At 37.7% G+C, this 18,836-nt stretch overlaps 1 pseudogene; it reads right to left on the bottom strand.

Moving 5' to 3' along the window:
- Nucleotides 1–204: 204 nt before the first annotated feature.
- Nucleotides 205–5,894, bottom strand: LOC102493270 (RWD domain-containing protein 1-like; annotated as a pseudogene).
- Nucleotides 5,895–18,836: the final 12,942 nt, after the last annotated feature.

Here is an 18,836-nt window from a genome sequence, read left to right as displayed (position 1 = left end):
TGGGAGAAGACATTTGCAATCTACATTTCTTTTACTTTTTTTAATTTGAAATTTTAAGGTCAGTTTATTATGTTCAATGGCAAAGGTTATCAGAAGAATATTCTCCTGAAAATTTTATTTTCTTAGGAAAAAATGCAAATCAAAGCCTTCTATACATAGCCACAGATGCTGTGGCAGTCTAGCCTCTTTGCAGATGGGGACAAATTAGTCAGTAGCGTCACACTCTGGGTCAGCAGGATTATAATCTGGATCATCATCATCCTCTACCTCCAAGTCATCCATTTCCTGGAACAAAGACTCATCTACCTCCACATTGTTTACAGCATTCTCCAAAAACTGGCTGTCAGAAGAGTCAAGATTATGATCTGTTTCAAACAAATGCTTCCCACTTGATTTGTTTTTTCCTACTTGCTCTTCTTTCACCCATTTCTTTTTGATTTCCAAGAGTTCTGCATCAAACTTGGCTTTCTAATGTAACAACTTTTGAATCACAACAGGAGTGCCACGGAGTAATGGCTTTTCGACTTGTTCTGCTTCCTGTTCTTTTTGTTTCTTTTTTTCCTCTCAGTTTCTATCTGATCTACTATTTCGTTTAATTATTCTTGCACGGCTGTCACTAGAGTAAAAGTCATCAAGATTTTCTTCAGCCTGTAATGCTGATAATTTTCAAATGTCTGTGACATCATTATCTTCTAGATTTTCCTGGGAAAATATTTCATACAGTGAACTTCATCTGGATATTTTTCACTGTATGTAAATTTGAGAATAGTCTGGACAGTTTCATTTTCTCCAGCTTCAGATGTCACGACAATGGTGAAACCAGGAGGATTTTCTGATAAACTTAGCAGGACCTTATCAAGTGATGCACTCCTGAAGGAGACTGTGGTATCAGAAGAGTCCATTTATATTTTGGAAGACTAGTTGTTAGAATTGGATCAGTCTACAATCAAGCTGTGAAGGAGTCTGGGTAGATGGGCTCCAGAGCCTACAGCTCGTTTCGCTGCTTCTGACTGTAATTAGTCGTCCTGACCCTAGCTGCTGCCTATGGACGACCCAGGCACCCTGAGGCGAGCTGCTCCGAGATTGCTGCCAATCCAGGGAGGCTGGCGGTGGACAGGGGAGACGCAGACTTCCCAGCTGGAAGGCCTGGAGCCCAACACCTGGTGGGGTTACTGAGCAACAGCCTGCAAACTATATTTCTGATAAGAGATGTACAACCAGGACACTTAAGGAACTCAAACAGCTTATCCAGAAGGAAAAATAAATAAATAAATAAATAAATCCTAATAATACAATTTAAAAATAAACCATGATCTGAAGACTCTTGAAGTAAGACATAGAAATGGCTAAAAAGCATCTTATATAAGAAGGACAACATCTCCTATCATAAGATTAATGCAAATAAAAACTACAGTGAAGTATCATCTAACCCCAATCTAAGTAAACTTCAAAAAACAAAAGACCAAGATTAAGACTGGTGAGATTTTGGAAAAGGGGTATCCTTGATCATTCTGATGGGATTATAAATTAGTAAAATCACTGTGGAAAAAAAAAGTTTCTCAAAAATCTAAAAATAGAACTTCCATAGGACCCTGTGACATCGTTCTTGGATATTTTTTCAAGAAAATCACTCTGTCCAATATTCACACATCCATGTTTATTGCAGCATTTTTCAGAATAGCTAAGACATAGGATCAACCTAAGTGCTCCCAAACTGATGAATTATGAAAATGTGGCACATACACACAATTGAAATATTACTCAGTCATAAAATAAAACAAGATGCTGTCATTTAACACAAAGTAGATAAACTTAGAATATATTGCTAGGTGAAATAAGCCAGGTTATAAAAGGCATAGTGTATATCTTTGCATAACATATACCATAGGTCCATGCTCTATGGCAGAATCTGAAGGACTCAAGGGCATAAAAATAGAGACTAATGGTGGATACCAGAAGGTCCATGGGAGTGGCAGATGGGGGTTCAGAAAGAATATTCATGAGATACAAATATGCAAGTAAAAAACTAGAATAGGTTATGCAAGGATGTACCACACCGTAGGAAAAAAAACATAATGTAATACACAATATTGAATATGATGAATGTGTCAACATCGTTGATTTATTACATTCTGCATGCATTCTTTGAAAACAAAAAACATTCTGTATCCCAAAAAGATGTCCAAGGATTATATGGAAACGAGAAATCACAATAAATTTTTTTTAATGCAGAAAGAAAAATAGAGACATTTTAACAACAGATGTAGGTATACATATATTTTTTTCCATTGAGCCAATCTGAACTCAGAGAAAAAAATTAAAATAGGTGTTTTGACAGCATATCAAACTGGATGGTGTAGATAATGTTAGCCTGATGTTGATAGGACTTAGGTAAACCCACTTACTTCTCATTTGTCTCAAAACTTTTACCATCATCTTAGGTTTAAGGCCTTGCCTCTTTAATATCTAAGAAAATGTCTATAAATTAAAAATACAAGAAAAATAAGACATATATATTTATTGGTTTTTAGATTTCTTAAAATCTCAGTGTTTTATAACATCAAATCAATGGTATGCTTTACTGACTTCAACCATATTTCTTTCAGTTCCTGTCTAGAATAAGTTTATCTAAACACTGGACTAGTTTAGCGTTATTCTTATCTCCAGGGGGAGTTGAAATGTTTCCGTTCACCCTTGACTAAGATAAAAATGAAATATGCAGTTTACTAGAAACAATAAGAGAGGAAGAGAAAAACAACTTTGTATACAAAGTATGTTAAGAGAGCAGGATGTGATTTTACTTCAAAGTATACAAGAAATGTAGGATGTGTTATTGTTAAGGGAATAAAGTAACTTTCTCCTACAGTAGAATGAGAAATAGGGAACGAATAAGACAGCAATAGATGGAAATAGAAAGCTTCAGGTTTGTGAAAAAATAATTTTATATTTCAAGGTCAAAGTCAGCTAATACTATATGGATGCATTTAAGGGTTAGTTGTTTTTGTTCTTGTTTTAATGACCTTAACAGTGTAGTGATGAAACTTTAAAGTTCATTTTTCTTTCTGTTAAAATGACAAAGTTTCCATTTTTTAAAATTTTAATAGCCAGAGGGTATGTGCAGTTACCAGAGAGAAACATGGAGACAGAGAGGGAGAGGGAGAGGGAGAGGGAGAAAGCGCCAACTACTGGGGCATGGTCAGGCTGCATACCTTCTGGATTTCTCCATCCTGTCATAATTTGGGGCAAGCGCTCATGCCCTAGGGTGTATGTCAAGCTGCCAGAATCAGGATTGGAATCACGGTTGGCCATGATGGAAACAGTTCCCTTACCACTAGGCTACAAGGTTGGCTAAATGGCAAAGTTTCCTGGCAAAAAATTACAAAATATTTCTTCATCTTTGGAACAATCTACCTTGGTAAAGAAGATTAAGAATTCAATTCTTAAAATAATTTCCTACTCTCAATGTATTTTTATCCTATCTTTATTATTTAAAAAAATGTATCATCCCAATATTGAAAAGTTTATTTTGTGAGGCCATCTTCTGGCACAGAAGTTCTGTAGCTGGACTCCCTCATGGTCAGACTGGTGGTTTGAAACTCATGATGCCCAGGATCCGAGGAGAAGAATGAAGAAATGACTGTGGCATGGCCCTGCCTCTTGGGGGATGATTTCCCAATTTCCATCTCACTGTCTCTGTCTCTCTCTCTGGTGAGCACACATGCCCTAAGACAAAAACTCAAAAAAAAAAGACAGAAAAGCTTGATTATGTATGTAGTTGTGATATGTTTGGTAATAAATGTAGTTATTATTTAAAATGCTGCATGTCACAAAACAATCTAATTATTTTTGCCCAAGTGTTATTGCTATAATGAATTATTAGATTTTTAATCATAGGCTCTTCTCTTTAGACAGTGTCATCAGGTTCTAATATTCCTGCTTCAGCCTCTGAGCAGGGAGTATAGGTGCATGCCACTATGCCTGGCTTTTTTTTTTTACATGCCCCTATGCCTTGCTTTTTTTTTTTTTTTAACAGTGTTTTGTGATATTGCTCAAGCCATAGTGTAGTTCCTGACCTTCTGCTTCAGCTTCCTATGTCCCTGAGATTACAGGCACATACTACCAAGCCTGACCTTTTGGTTCAACCAAGAATTGAATCCATTCCTTCCATGTCCTAGCCTGCTTGCAGTATCCAGTGTCCTAGAACAAGCCATTGTTGCTGAGCATTGACCACAACATTTAAAAATTATTCTAATTTGTAATTTAACATTTAAGAAGTGCATCACTCTCACAAAAAAGATCAGTTATATTCTCTTGCCAAAAAATATTGTTTTTTTTTTTTTAAAAAAACGTTTATTTACATAGCAAATAAAAATCATATACACTTATGAGGTGCAATATATGCTTTGATATATGCATACTGTGGAAAGACTGTATCAAGCTAATTAACATGTTTGCTATCTCCCCAGAAGAGCATCTTTCTGTGGTGAACACGTTTAAACTTTAGTTTGAATTGATTTTGAACTATACATTCTTAGCATTACTATGGCCACCCTGCTTTATTATAGATCACTAAGACTAATTCCTCCTGTCTGACTGTAACTATATCTATTGAACAACATTTCCCCTTTTCCATTGTCTCCCCAACCTCCCTGACCCTCCAGCTTCTGACAGCCACCATTCTACTTTCCGTTCTTCTGAGTGTTATGGTTTAAATCTGTCGCCCCTAAATTCGCATGTGACAGTATTAAGAAAGTGGATGGGCCAGCAAGTGGTATAGTGATTGGGGTGCTGGACTCCCACAGGGTAGGGTCAACCACAAGTCCTGGACCCAGTAGCTTGAAATTCATGCCAGGTGGGTGTGCACGAGTGACCAAAATCCCAGGAGGAAAATGAAGAAAAACTGTAGATTGGCCATCTCCCCTAGTGGGGATGATTTCTCATTTCTTGCCAGAGTTTGGGGCCCAGACCAGGTGGCTGGAAAAAATCATGTGTATATGCCCAAAATTCCAGGAGGAAATTTAAAGAAAAGGGGTTACAGTGTGGCCACCCCTCCTGTGGGGAAGGTGATTTCTCATTTTTCTTCTCACTCTCATTTTCTGTCTCTCCCAAATGCACGTGCCCTATGGCAAAGACTTCAATTTTTTAAAAAAATTTATTTACTTTAGGAGAGTGAGCAACAGGAAAGAAAAAGACAAGTATCTTCAACAGGGTCTTACTCTGGGTCAAACCCCACCCTCCACCAGCCTTCCTAGCAAGACAGGATCATTGGCATGTGCAAGTCAACCGGGGAACTGAACCCTCAATCTTCCATATGAATTCAGCATCACTTAATCAATACATTACTTTTGCACCATCAAGACAGTCTGGTAGTTCCATTTCTAATTATTTTCCCACTGTTTTGCATCATTGCTGTACTGATTTACACTCTCACAAACAGCATACCAGAATTTTATTTTCTCCATGTCCACACCAACACTTATCTTTTTCTTTTTGATTATTCTAATAGGTGTGAGGTGATATCTCATTGTGGTTTTAATATGCATTTCTCTGATTATTAGTGATTTTGAGCATTTTTGGAAATATCATTCAGTCACTTGCTGTCTTCTTTTGAGCAATATCTCTTTGGATATTTTGCCCATTTTTGATTGAGTTATTTGTTTGCTATTTGGTTGCTTCATTTTCCTATATATTTTAGATACTATGCTTTCATAGGTTGTGTGGTTTGGAAATATTTTTCCTTAACCCAAGGGTAGTGTCTTCACTCTGTTAATTGTTTCCTTTTCGGTGCAGAAGCTTTTTTGTTTGATGCAATTCCATTTGTCTAATTTTACTTTCATCACCTTTATTTTTTGGGTCTTATTAAAAATCATTACCTTGGGCCCAGGAGGTGGCATGGTGATTAAGGCACTGGATTCCCATATGGTGGATCATGGCTCAAATCCCAAAGATGGAGGCTTGATAATCACACTGGGCACATGTGCATGAGTGCCCAAAGTCCCAGGAGGAGAATGGATGAGAAGAGATTGTGTCATGGCCATCCTCCCTGGGAGGTGATTTCTCACTTTGCCTCTTGCTGTCTCTCTCTCTCCATCTGTTTCTTTATCTCTCTCTCTCTCCAGCAAGCTGATGCACCCTATGGCAAAAACCTATGGGAAAAAAATATGTCATTACCCAGATCAACGTTGTGGAGCTTTCTTATTACTTTTTTTTTTTTCTTTGTAGTGATATATTTTTCCATGTTCTGTTTAATTCATTAAACAATCTTGATTTAATTTTTGTATATGATGTGGGATATGTGTCTAATTTTATTCTGCTGTATGTAGATTTCTACTTTTCTCATCATAATTTGTTGAAAACCTGTACTTTACAATGAGGTGTTCTTGGTACCTTTATCAAAAATCAATTGACTATAAATATGTGGGTTTAATCTGGGTTCTTTTACTCTCTTCCATTGATTTATACATCTTTTTTTATGATTGTGCTGTGTTTTCATTTTTTTTTCTATAGAGTATGTGTGCACTTGCCAGAGACAGAGGGACAGAAAGTGAGAGATCATCCTGCAAGGGGCACGGCCATGCTGCAATCTCTTCTCTATTCTCTTCTTGGGATCTTGGGCACGAATGCACATGCACCCAGTGTGAGTTTTAAGTACCGAGTCCAGGACTTGAACTGTAGAAGACTACGTGGGAATCTAGTGATGTAACCATTATGCCATCTGCAGGTCCCATGCAATGTTTTGATTACTATGGTTTTATAATATATTTTTAAATCAGCTACATCCCACTTCCTTTTTGGGGGGAGTGGCTGTCAAGATTGTTTTGGCTTTTCAGGGTCTTTTGTGTTCTGTGTATATTTTAGGATTTTTTTCCATATTTCTGTGACAAAGGACATTGGAATCTTGATAGGATTACATTGAATCTTCACATTTAATATCTTTTCATAATAAAAGCTTTCAAATAAATAGAGAAGGAATATATCTTCTCACAATAAAAGAAATATGCATTACAGAACCACAACTAATAGTATATTGATGATGATATGTATAGTATTCTCAACTGGATTGGTCTGAGAAGTATTTCATCATGGGCAAAGTCTTTTTACAAGCAAAGTGAGAAATAGCGATTGACTGTTTTAAAAAATAATTAGAATAATAATAGTAATGATTGGGGAAAACATAGAAAAGATACTGAATGTTGAAGTGGGGAGATTAATGTTTCTGTATTGACTGATATGCATGACATTCCCTTTTGAAAAAGCAATGTAATACACTGTAAAGTTATATGTAATCCAATGTAATATAAAGAAGATTATGATGATAATAATAATAAAAAAGAAATATTTTGAACATTATCTTTAAAATTCAGTATTTTGAAGTTTTGAAAGTTGTTTTTTAACTATCAAGAACTATGGAGTATGAACAAAAATTTTTTGATAAGTAAAGTAAATGTTTGTGGAAAATGTAAAAAGAAATAAAAGGAAAAAAAAAAGGCATTTATCAGTCCAGTGCCAGCCACTCCTATTCTGATGGTAACCCAACAGAAAAAAAAGAAATGTATTATAATTTTTAAAGGTTTATTTATTGATTTCTTCCATGAGATTGCCCATAGACAGACAGAGCGATAAGCATCCAAGAGGGCCTTCTCACCATGATACAACTCCCAGTCTCAGTCCACCCAGGTCACGGAAACAACTCTGAATGCTTAGGGAGGACCAGGAAGTGAACCCAGGACCTTCCCATTGTAGGTACAGTTACATTACCAGTGCACCACAAGCTAGCTCCTCAATTCAATATTGCTAATATGTTAGAAACATAACTAGACTTCATTCAGTTATTCTGTTTACTCATTTTTTTCCAGCATCTGACTGAAGCTTGACAAATTTACAGATTAACATGAGTCTATATTTAACGGATTTTTAAGAAACATTGATACAATTATTACATAGATAAAATAAACACAATTGCCAAATAATAGCAAAGCACATACTTGCACAAGACTCTAGGATGTTTATTTGTTTAATACTAATGTACTTGAACAATTCTATCAATAGGCCTGTAACATGTGTCCTTACTTTCATCATTAGCATCAATTAGCATGTGTGCATGCCTGCCCAAAAGCCCAGGAAGAGACTGGAAGAGAAGGGATTGGGGCATGGCTATGTCCCCAGGGGATGATTTCTCACTTTCCCTCTCACTGTCTCTCTCTGTCTCTCTCTTCTATGGTGAAAACCCCTATCCTATGACAAAAATCATTAAAATATTATTTTTAATATTAATTATCCTGCAATTTGTTTTTAAACTATTTTTATTTTATGTCAGTGTGTGTGTGTTTATGTGTGTGTGTGTGTGTGAGAGAGAGACAGTGAGAGACAGAGAATACCCCAACAGAACTTAGTTGCACTGCAATGTTTTTCTTGGCTCCATTTCTCTATCTTGTCAAGATCCTGGACATGTGTGCATGTGCCCTGCATTTTTTTTTATGTGTGTGTTTAATTTAATTTAATTTCATTTCATTTTAAATGCTTCAGAACTGATAACCAGACTATACAAGGAACTCAAGCAGCTCACCCCTCCCCACAAAAAATCAACCCAATTAAAGGATGGGGAAATGAGCTGAACAGACAAATCTCTAAAGAAGATATACAAACAGCCAAAAATCATATGAAAAGAAAGGTGCAACATCCTTTATCTTAAGGAAGATGCAAATCAAAGTCTTGCATGTTTTTTCAGCCACCAAGGCATGTATTGGAACCACAGTCAGCTATATGGTATCTATAGCGCCCTCTGAACAGTACGTAGCTGTGCATTAAGGAACTATGGCTTAGGTAACTTTTAACTGATGCATACTAATTGTACATATTTATGGTGTAATCATATTTAAAAATAATAATGAGATACCACCTAACCCCAGTAAGAATGTCTAAGATTAAAAAAACAAAAAATAATAAATGCTGGTGGGGATGTGGTGAAAGGGGAACTCTCTTACACTGCTGGTGAGATTGTAAATTAGTCCAGCAACTGTGGAGAACAATTTGGAGACTCCTCAAAAATCTACAAATAGAACTACCATATGATCCAGCAATCCCACTCCTTGGTATCTACCCAAAGGACAGAAGAATTCTTAATCGGAAAAGTGCTTGCACATCAATGTTTATTGAGGCACTATTCACAATTGCTAAGACAGGGAACCAACCAAAATGGCCCTGAACAGATGAATGGATTAAAAAACTGTGGCACATATACTCTATGGAATACAATTCAGCCATAAAAAAAAAAAAATCCTGGCTTTTGACAGAAAGTGGAAGAATATGGAAGATTTACTGCTGAGTGAGGCAAGCCTGGATATGAAGGAGGGACATTGTATGTCCCCACTTAATATATACCGAAGTGTCTGCACTCTATGACTGAAACTGATAGACTAAAAGATATACAAACACAATAAATGGGTGTAAATACAGAAAAAAAGGAAATATTTACTTTGTAAGCTAAATAATGTGATTGAATGTATAAAAGAAAGAGCAATTAAAAATAAATTAAAAATGAATAAAAAATAATAATGTACTGCATATTTCAAAATAGCTAGAAGTGAGATTTTGAAATGTTCTCTACAAAGATATGATAAGCATATGAATTTGATAGATATGCTGATTACCTTCCAATATTCAATTATTGCACCATGCATACATCCTCTCTTATCACTCTCACCACTTCTTTTCAAATTAGTACTGAAATTGCTAGCCATTACCATTAGGAAAGGAAAAAAAAAAACTGATTAACTAAAGGATATAGAAAAATTTGTAAATGGACGTGAATACCAGATATAGTGTGTGTGAAAGAATAGAATCTAAGGAAGGACATTTAGAAAAAAAAAAAAAAAAAGAGGCAAAGCATTAATGGGACAAAGAAATGTCATATTATCTGTTGAAGATAATTTTATAGTTTTATCAACTGGACTAGGGAGAAATGTTCACATATTGAAATAGTCACTTTGTAAGCTAAATAACGTGATTGTATAATAGAAAATGAAATAATTTTTTAAAAATCTATTAGCTGTATATAATTGTTTTATCCCTCAAAGGCTCATGTTTTTACATTTGAGTCCTAGTGGGATAGATTTGAGAAGTGAGTGATTGAGTATGTTATTTGCATCATGAAGTCAACACAATTTTATTTATTTATTTATTTATTTATTTGAGAGATTTTTGCTGTAGGGTGTGTGCGCTCACCAGAAAGACAGAAAGAGACAGAGAGACAGAAAGCAAGAAATCATCCCCCAGGGGTGATGGCCACGTGCAATCCGTTCTCCTCCATTTTCCTCTTGGGATCTGGAGTATGCATAAGCACACACACCCAGAGTGGGTTTAAGCCACTGAGTTCAAGACTTGAACTGCAGTCTACTACATGAACATCCAGCAACAAAGCCATTATGCCAACTGCTGGTCCCCAACATACTTCTTAATAGATTAATGATGTCTCTTTCTCACAAACCCCATTAAGATTTAGCTCTCAGGAAATCTTAGATATTTTGTTTGTTCTCAGAGAAGCTGGTTGTTGTGCATACCTCACTCTCTCTAACCATGTTCCACAATTGTGTTTGCTTCTATCAGCCATGTCGTAGCCCATCTTTTAACTGGGTTAATCATTTTCTTCTGAGTAAGCCACTAGAGTTCCCTGTGTATGTGTATTCTGGTTATCAGTCCCTTATCTGAGTCACAGTTAACAAAAATTCTCTCCCATTCCCAGGGTTGTGGATTCATACTAATTACCGTGTCTTTTGCTATGCAGAAACTTCTTTTTTAAAATTTTTTTCTTTTTGGAGAGGTTTTTGCTATAGGGCGTGTGTGCTTGCCAGACACAGAGACATAGAGACAGAAAGAGAGAAATCGCCCCCCAGGGGGGATGGTCACGCCGCAATCCCTTCTCCTCTGTTCTCCTCTCGTGATCTTGGGCACACACACACATGCACCCGGCGTGACTTTTAAGCCACCGAGTCCGGGACGCCAACCGCAATCGACTACGTGGGAGTCCGACATAGCCATTACACAAACTGCTGGTCCCAGATTTTTTTATTTTGAGAGGTTTTTGCTATAGGGCATGTGTGCTCGCCAGGAAGACAGAGAGAGACAGAGAGACAGAAAGCGAGAAATCGCCTCCCAGGTGGGATGGCCACGTGCCAATCCATTCTCCATTCTCCTCTTGGGATCTTGGACCTGCAAGCACGCATGCCTGGCATGAGTTTAAGTCACTGGGTCTGGTGCTCAAACCACAGTTGACTACATGGGAGTTTAGCAACATAGCCATTACGCTAACCGCTGGTCCTGTGCAGAAACTTCTTAATCTGATGTAATCCCACATGTCTCTTTGGGGGATTATTGCTTATATTTTGGGGGTCTTGCTTAAGAAGTCTTTGCCTACCCCAATGTCACCCAGAGTTTCTCCGTGTTTTCCAGCAGTAGTTTTATAGTTTGAGGTCTTAGGTTTAGATCTATTATCCACTTAGAGTTGATTTTTTGTTAATGGTGACAGATAGGGGTTCAGACTTCTTTTTGCAGTTGGATACAAAACGTTTCGCAAAGCAAACTCTGGGAGACATTGGAGTAGGCAAAGACTTCTTAAATAAGACTCTTTGTGGTCAGTTATCATCTCACTGCACTAATGTAAATTGCCAGACCAAATTTAATGAGACCAAACTATTATTTTAAAAAATAATTTTAGGAGCAGCAGGTGGTATAGTGGTTAAGGCACTGGACTCCCACACGTCAACTGCGGTTCAAGTTCCAGATCCAGTGGCTTGACTCTCACACCGGGCATGTGTGCATGTGTGGTCAAAATTCCAGTATGCATGTGTGGTCAAAATTCCAGTAGGCGAATGGAGGAGAAAGGATTGCACCATGGCCATCCCCTTAGGAGCGGGTGATGTCTCACTTTCTCTTTCACTGTCTCTCTCAGGTGAGCATACATATCCTATGGCAAATACTTTAATAAATAAATTAATTGAAAAAAATAATATTAAACATTTTACCAAAAGGGGGATGGGCATAGGTAGGAAAAAATATGTATCAATGGAAAATTATACCACATTCCTGTAGGTTATCAGATGCTAGTCCTTTTTTAATATATGCCTCTATTTTGAACTGGATCCTATTGTCATATATTTTATTAGGCCTTAGCCAATCTTCAATTCAAGTTATTTGACTGTAACTCTTCAAATTGATTTTTCTAATTTTTTTCTTTTTTTTATATTTTCAACAGCTAAGCACTGTGGGAAAATATTTCTTTTATTTGAATTTATTTTTTACACATTTGATCACTATACATCACTTAGCTTGTAAAGTGAATTTAGCCAACATGAATACACTTCACATCAGTTCAGTTGAGTATAGTATACACATTATCATCAACAGATAGTAATCTATTTCTATTTCCCATACATGTCTTGCCTTTTTTTTTCTCTTTAATTTCTTTCACAACACTCTCTCACTTCTCCCACTTTCTTCCCAGTCTTCAGTATTCCCATTTTTCATACTTTTATATCCTCTAGTCTTTCAGTTTCTGCCATAATATGCAGACAGTTGGTATACATTAAGTGGAAACTTATAATGTCTGTCTTTCATAGCCTGGCTTGTTTCACTCACCCATAAACATTCCAATTTTTCTTCTTTTCTCTTTATGTGACATCCTAAAGACCCAGGCCTGACTACTGGGGTCTTTTCCAAGAATCTGATTATTTCAAAGCTGCACTCCCGCTAATATCTAAGTGTTCAGTACCCAGTCGCCAGATAACTTAATATAATGTCAAAAAACTCTTCACCATGATAGTCTTTGTACCTTGGTACTTAGAGCTACTGCTACATACATAGTCCAATGGAAAGTCCACCAGAATGTTTGCATCTTTCCTGTTGCATTTTGGGAATTAACTATGACTGACACTGTTGTCTATTTTAACACTTCAATCATTCAGACAATGAACACAGAAATTTGTTAGATAGTCCTCACTCCATTATCTTAGAGAACAATGTCTAGAAATCTCTCAACTGTCTGCTCTCTAGACTCAAAAACAAGGTTTATAGGTTTCTCTAATGATTAATATTTGTATTTGTAAATTTGTTTTCATAGAAATTTCCCTCATTAAATGTTGATGACTTGTACATACACCAAATATCCTCTATTATCAAATTTAAAGAGATAGCACAGACAATTCTTAGGAAATAAAAAGTGGGACCAGCTGGTGGCATAGTACTTAAGACACTAGACTCCCACATGATCAACCATGGTTCAAGTTCTGGACCTGGGAGCTTGAAACTCACTGCAGGCACAAGTGTGTGCATGCTCAAAATCCCAAAAGGAAAATTGCAGAGAAGGGATTGTGGCATGGCCATTCCCCTGAGCGGGGTGGTGCTGTCCTCAAAGCCGTTGGGCTTGGGACCCAAAGGCAGTCAGCCACATGGGCCGAAAAGGTGTCTGGGACTTGTTCTTTTTTTTTTTTTAATAATATTTATTTAATTTTATTTATTCATCAATTTAGTTTTAGTTTGAGCAGAGAGACAGAGAGAGGAAGAGGGAAAATGAGAAAGCAAGCACCAGGTCTGAGACTTGAACCGTGGTCAGCTATGTGGGAGTGTCCAACACCTTAACCACCACGCCACCTGCTGGCCCCAGAAGTCAGTGTGGGCCTGGTCCTGCTCCTGCCCCTGTCATGGAGTGGAAGGAGGCCAGGGAGAGTTCCCCGAGGAAAGCGAGGGGTCTGTTCCAGAGAGAGGAAATCTACACAAGGCCGTCCTGGTGGAGACCCCGCTCCTCCGCAGGGGACCCGCGTAGCAGCCGGGGATGGCGAGTAGATTAACACGGCCTTCTAAGGGGCATTGGGAAGGGCTCGGGGGTATCTATTCTGACTCCCGTTTTGAAGATGGAAAACGAGGCGAAGAAAGCCTGCACGGAGGGAGGTCAGGGTGCTGTGCGGCTCCGTGCCCTCCCGGGCAGCTTCGCTCCCCCAACCTCCACGGTGCCCCCAGCAGCCAGCACAGAGCGAAGTCCACTCCCGAGACGAACACGTACGTGTGTGGTCAGGAAATGCAGCAGGCGTGAGCAGAAATGGAGACAGCAGGACGCGGGCAGACGAGCACGCTACCCGGCCAAGGCGCGCCGTTGACACTGTTTTCAGATGCCGCTATTCAGGTGAATCTATGGGACACATCTCTGTGTGTCTATTTTTGTCTACCCTCTATTTCCTTAGTATAAGCTCCCGTGAGTTGAATTAATGGGTCATTAACAAAACGTTTTGGCAAAAGCTAAAGCAGTTTTCACACTAACAGTTTTGTTTAGTTCCTTTTGATAAAGCCCAAGGGCATGGCATTGAAACAACGCGGCGACTAGAGGTTAGCAGGTGGCATAGTGGTTAAGGTGTCAGATTTCCATATGGCTGACCATGGTTCGAGTCCTGGACCCAGCAACTTGAAACTGACTCCGGGCACAGTGTGTGCATGCTCAAAATCCCAAAAGGAAAATTGCAGAGAAGGGATTGTGGCATGGCCATTCCCCTGAGCGGGGTGGTGATTCTTGCTTTCTGTCTCTCTCAGTCTCCAATGAGCAGCCGAACCCTATAGTAAAAGTCTTTTGAAAATAAATAAATAAAAATACAAATAAATAAACAAAAGTCAATCAAACAAAAAATAAAATGTCAGAGAAAGAAGATTGATTTTTCTTTGAAGAAGACATGAAGACTGATGGGAATTCTGTCCTTGACTAAACTCTATCCAAGGTTCTTTGAACATTTTTCTCAACAAGTTCTCAAAATGAACCTAAACTTTAACATTATTTCTAAAACTTCAAGGTCACATACAATGTTTCGGATACCAAAACCCACTCAAAGTATCTGCCTAAGAAAATTCAAAGCTTACAGAGGAATTTACTGCTTGCTCTAGTGGATACCTAAATATAAGACCTTGACTCTCAATCTCTGGAGGAAGGTAGGGAGCTCACTTAAATTTGAAGTGCCAATTTCACATGAACCAATATCCATTCTTATTTTTTGTAAAGTTTTGCTTCCCTAAATTTACTGCACTCTCACTTACCTCCTCCCTACTCCCTTGTTTTCATTTTAAAACACTCTGTTACAGGACCAGCTAGGTGGAGTGATAGTTAAAGCATTGGACTCCCACATGAGCAACTGTGGATTGAATCTTGGACCTGGTAACTTGAAAATCACCTGCCCAAAATACCAAGAGGAGAATGGAGGAGAAAGTAAAACTCTATCCAAGGTTCTTTGAACATTTTTCTCAACAAGTTCTCAAAATGAACCTAAACTTTAACATTATTTCTAAAACTTCAAGGTCACATACAATGTTTCGGATACCAAAACCCACTCAAAGTATCTGCCTAAGAAAATTCAAAGCTTACAGAGGAATTTACTGCTTGCTCTAGTGGATACCTAAATATAAGACCTTGACTCTCAATCTCTGGAGGAAGGTAGGGAGCTCACTTAAATTTGAAGTGCCAATTTCACATGAACCAATATCCATTCTTATTTTTTGTAAAGTTTTGCTTCCCTAAATTTACTGCACTCTCACTTACCTCCTCCCTACTCCCTTGTTTTCATTTTAAAACACTCTGTTACAGGACCAGCTAGGTGGAGTGATAGTTAAAGCATTGGACTCCCACATGAGCAACTGTGGATTGAATCTTGGACCTGGTAACTTGAAAATCACCTGCCCAAAATACCAAGAGGAGAATGGAGGAGAAAGTATTGCATCATGGCCATCTCCCCTGGGGGGGGGAGGGTGATTTCTCAATTTCCCTCTCACTTTATGTCTCGGTCTCTCTCCAGTGAGTATATGTATCCTATGGCAAAAACATAAACAAACAAACAAATATACCTGCATGCAGAAATAAAATTATATTAAAAAAAATGCCACATTGTGAGGGCCAGCAAGTGGCATGGTGGTAAAGGCACTGGATCTTATATAAAACAAAAACACTCAGTTACCTCTGCAAATCAGTTAAATTCAGTTTATACTGAACTCTTTGCTATTTTGCAGTTGTAAATTGCTCCCCACTCCAACTGTTGAGAACATATGTCTAAATACGACTCATGACTCTGGTTCTTGGAACTTGCTCAACTTTCTGAATGAAATCATTGATGGTGTATAATGTTCTTCAATTTACTCTGCTTTCTTCTTCTGGAACAACAAAATCAACTTGAAAGTCTGATGTAAGTAGGCTATTCTTAATATATCTTTGTAATCACATCAGGTGGAGTCTGACCTAATAATAAGGACTAAATATGTCTTCATGATAAATTGCATAGTTAAACCATTACTGACTAAATACTAGTTTTGTGGTAACAATATTTTTATATAGATTGGCAATTCTTACATTGCTAAGAGAGTTAATTTTGCTTTATTGCTACTTGACATTTTTAACTTCTTAAACATTTGCTGTTGACGTGAATAAGTATAGTTAGCTTTTTAAGGGATTATTTATTGTGTAATTTTATTTGCATTCATGCCCTTAGAATATGTTCAGTCAGCTTTTTATCATTATCTTAAATTTTAAAATTACTCTGTGGTGGTAAATATTAACTTATGGGTAAAATGAATTGATAGTTCACATACCTTGACTAAGATGCTTGCTTTCTATTTCATTTGGGATAACATCCCTTTTCTTTCTCAGGTCAAAAGTTCAGCTTTCAAAATTGATTTGAAGTAATCATATTATGGGTCCTTGACTCCGGAGATAGCACATTTGTTTAATGTAATTTTGCACCACTATTCTAGTCAGAGACTGGAGTTCATTTAAATATCAAAGACTGTATAGAACACGTGAAAGTGTATTGGGTCAGAAAGTCATTTTTAGAGGACCAGCAGTTAGTGTAATGGCTATGTCGCTGGACTCCCATGTAGTCAACCGCAGTTTGTGTCCCGGACCCGGTGGCTTAAAACTCACACCGGGCACATCTGCGTGTGTGTCCAAGATCTTGAGAGGAGAATGGAGGAGAAGAGATTGCGGCTTGGTCATCCCCTCGGGGGGTGATTTCTCACTTTTTGTCTCTCTGTCTCTCTCTGTCTGTCTGGCAAGCACATGTGCCCTATAGCAAAAAACCTCTTCAAAAAAAAAAAAAGTCATTTTTAACAATCAATTATATCTGTCTCTACTGTTCAGCATTTTTTAGCTTTATACTAAATGATTAAATTTATTGCAAAAAAGGAACATTGTCCTTAAATTTTTTTCTTTTTAAGATCCAGTAGTGTTGTGAATTTTACTATTTTCTATCATAAAGATAATTGATAGCAATTAATGTATCTCAAATATTTTGTGAAACAAAGCTAAATTGATTTTTACTTTTTATTTCAAAATGTTGGGAACCAGCAGTTAGCATAATGGCTATGTCGCTGGACTCCCACGTAGTCGACCACAGTTTGTGTCCTGGACCCGGTGGCTTAAAACTCATGCCAGGCACGTGTGCGTGCATGTCCAAGATCCCGAGAGGAGAATAGAGGAGAAGGGATTGTGGCGTGACCATCCCCCCTGGGTGGTGATTTCTTGTTTTCTGTCTCTCTGTCTCTCTCTGTCTGTCTGGCGAGTGCACACGCCCTATAGCGAAAATCTCTCAAAAAAAAAAAAAGTTAAAAAAGTTATTGGTTAACAAAAGAAATGTCTATATAACAGTTAATTCAGTTTACATTAATATATAACATTTATATAAAAGAAAATATTTTTGAAAGATGAATTATTAAACTAAATCTTTCTTTCTTTTAACAAAAGCATTTAGATTCCATGAGAAGATTCTGGTGAATGTTAGTTTTCTCCATTTGGGCTCCCCCCCACCCCTTAATTTCATTATTGATGTGGTTGATTATAAGAGAGTGGTTAAGATTTCTTGGACTGTCATTGCTTTTCCTGTGAATGGTGAGCAGGGATAGTTAACTTCAGAGGTGCTAGAAACTCAATTCACAAATCAGACTGCGGTGAAGTAGCACTGACCTTCTGACTTTACAGGATCTAAAGGTAACTATATAAAAAAGAGAAATAATGGAAACCAGTAGTTAGTGTAATGGCTATGTCGCTGGACTCCCACCTAGTCGACCGCGGTTCACGTCCCGGACCCGGTGGCTTAGAACTAACGCTGGGCGCGTGTGTGTGCGTGCCCAAGATCCCGAGAGGAGAATGGAGGAGAAGGGATTGTGGTGTGACCATCCCCCCTGGGGGGTGATTTCTCGCTTTCTGTCTCTATGTCTCTCTCTGTCTGTCTGGCGAGCGCACGCGCCCTATAGCCCCCCCAAAAAAAAAAAAAAAAAAAAAAAAAAGAAAAAGGAAAAAAAAAGAGAAATAATGCATGGGGAATTGTCTAATATCTATCTGCAATCACAGGTATGTATTTTCTCTTTTTACTGTATTCTATCTTAAGTCATGTGAAATTTCTTGCCTTTTTTTAAGAATTATTTACTTTAATTTTATTTATTCATTTATTTTATTTTAATTTGACCAGAGAGAGACACAAAGAAAGTGAGAGAGGAAAAGTGAGAAAGCAAGCCACCAGATCCAAGACTAGAAATGGGTTAGCCATGTGGGAGTGTCCAGCACCTTAACCACCATACCATCTGCTGGCGCCAAAATTTCCTATTTTGTAACGTATTGTGATTGGCTAACCAACACTCTCTGTTTCTTTGAAGTTTTGTTTTGTAAATCAACTGTGGAACAAAATAGTCCAAAGATTTGTAGCATTTTCTATGGAACAAAATAGTCCAAAAAATTTGCAGCATTTTTCTAAAAACTAAGAAAAACTCTACCACATACAGCTAGCTGTCAGCTAGTGTAAATGCCTCATGATACTAGAAGAGGA

This window comes from Tupaia chinensis, unplaced genomic scaffold (assembly GCF_000334495.1).
Source record: "Tupaia chinensis unplaced genomic scaffold, TupChi_1.0 Scaffold148049_1, whole genome shotgun sequence".
NCBI lineage: Eukaryota > Metazoa > Chordata > Mammalia > Scandentia > Tupaiidae > Tupaia > Tupaia belangeri.
Note: the sequence above shows the minus strand (reverse complement) of the source record. Positions and strands in the feature narration are given on the sequence as shown.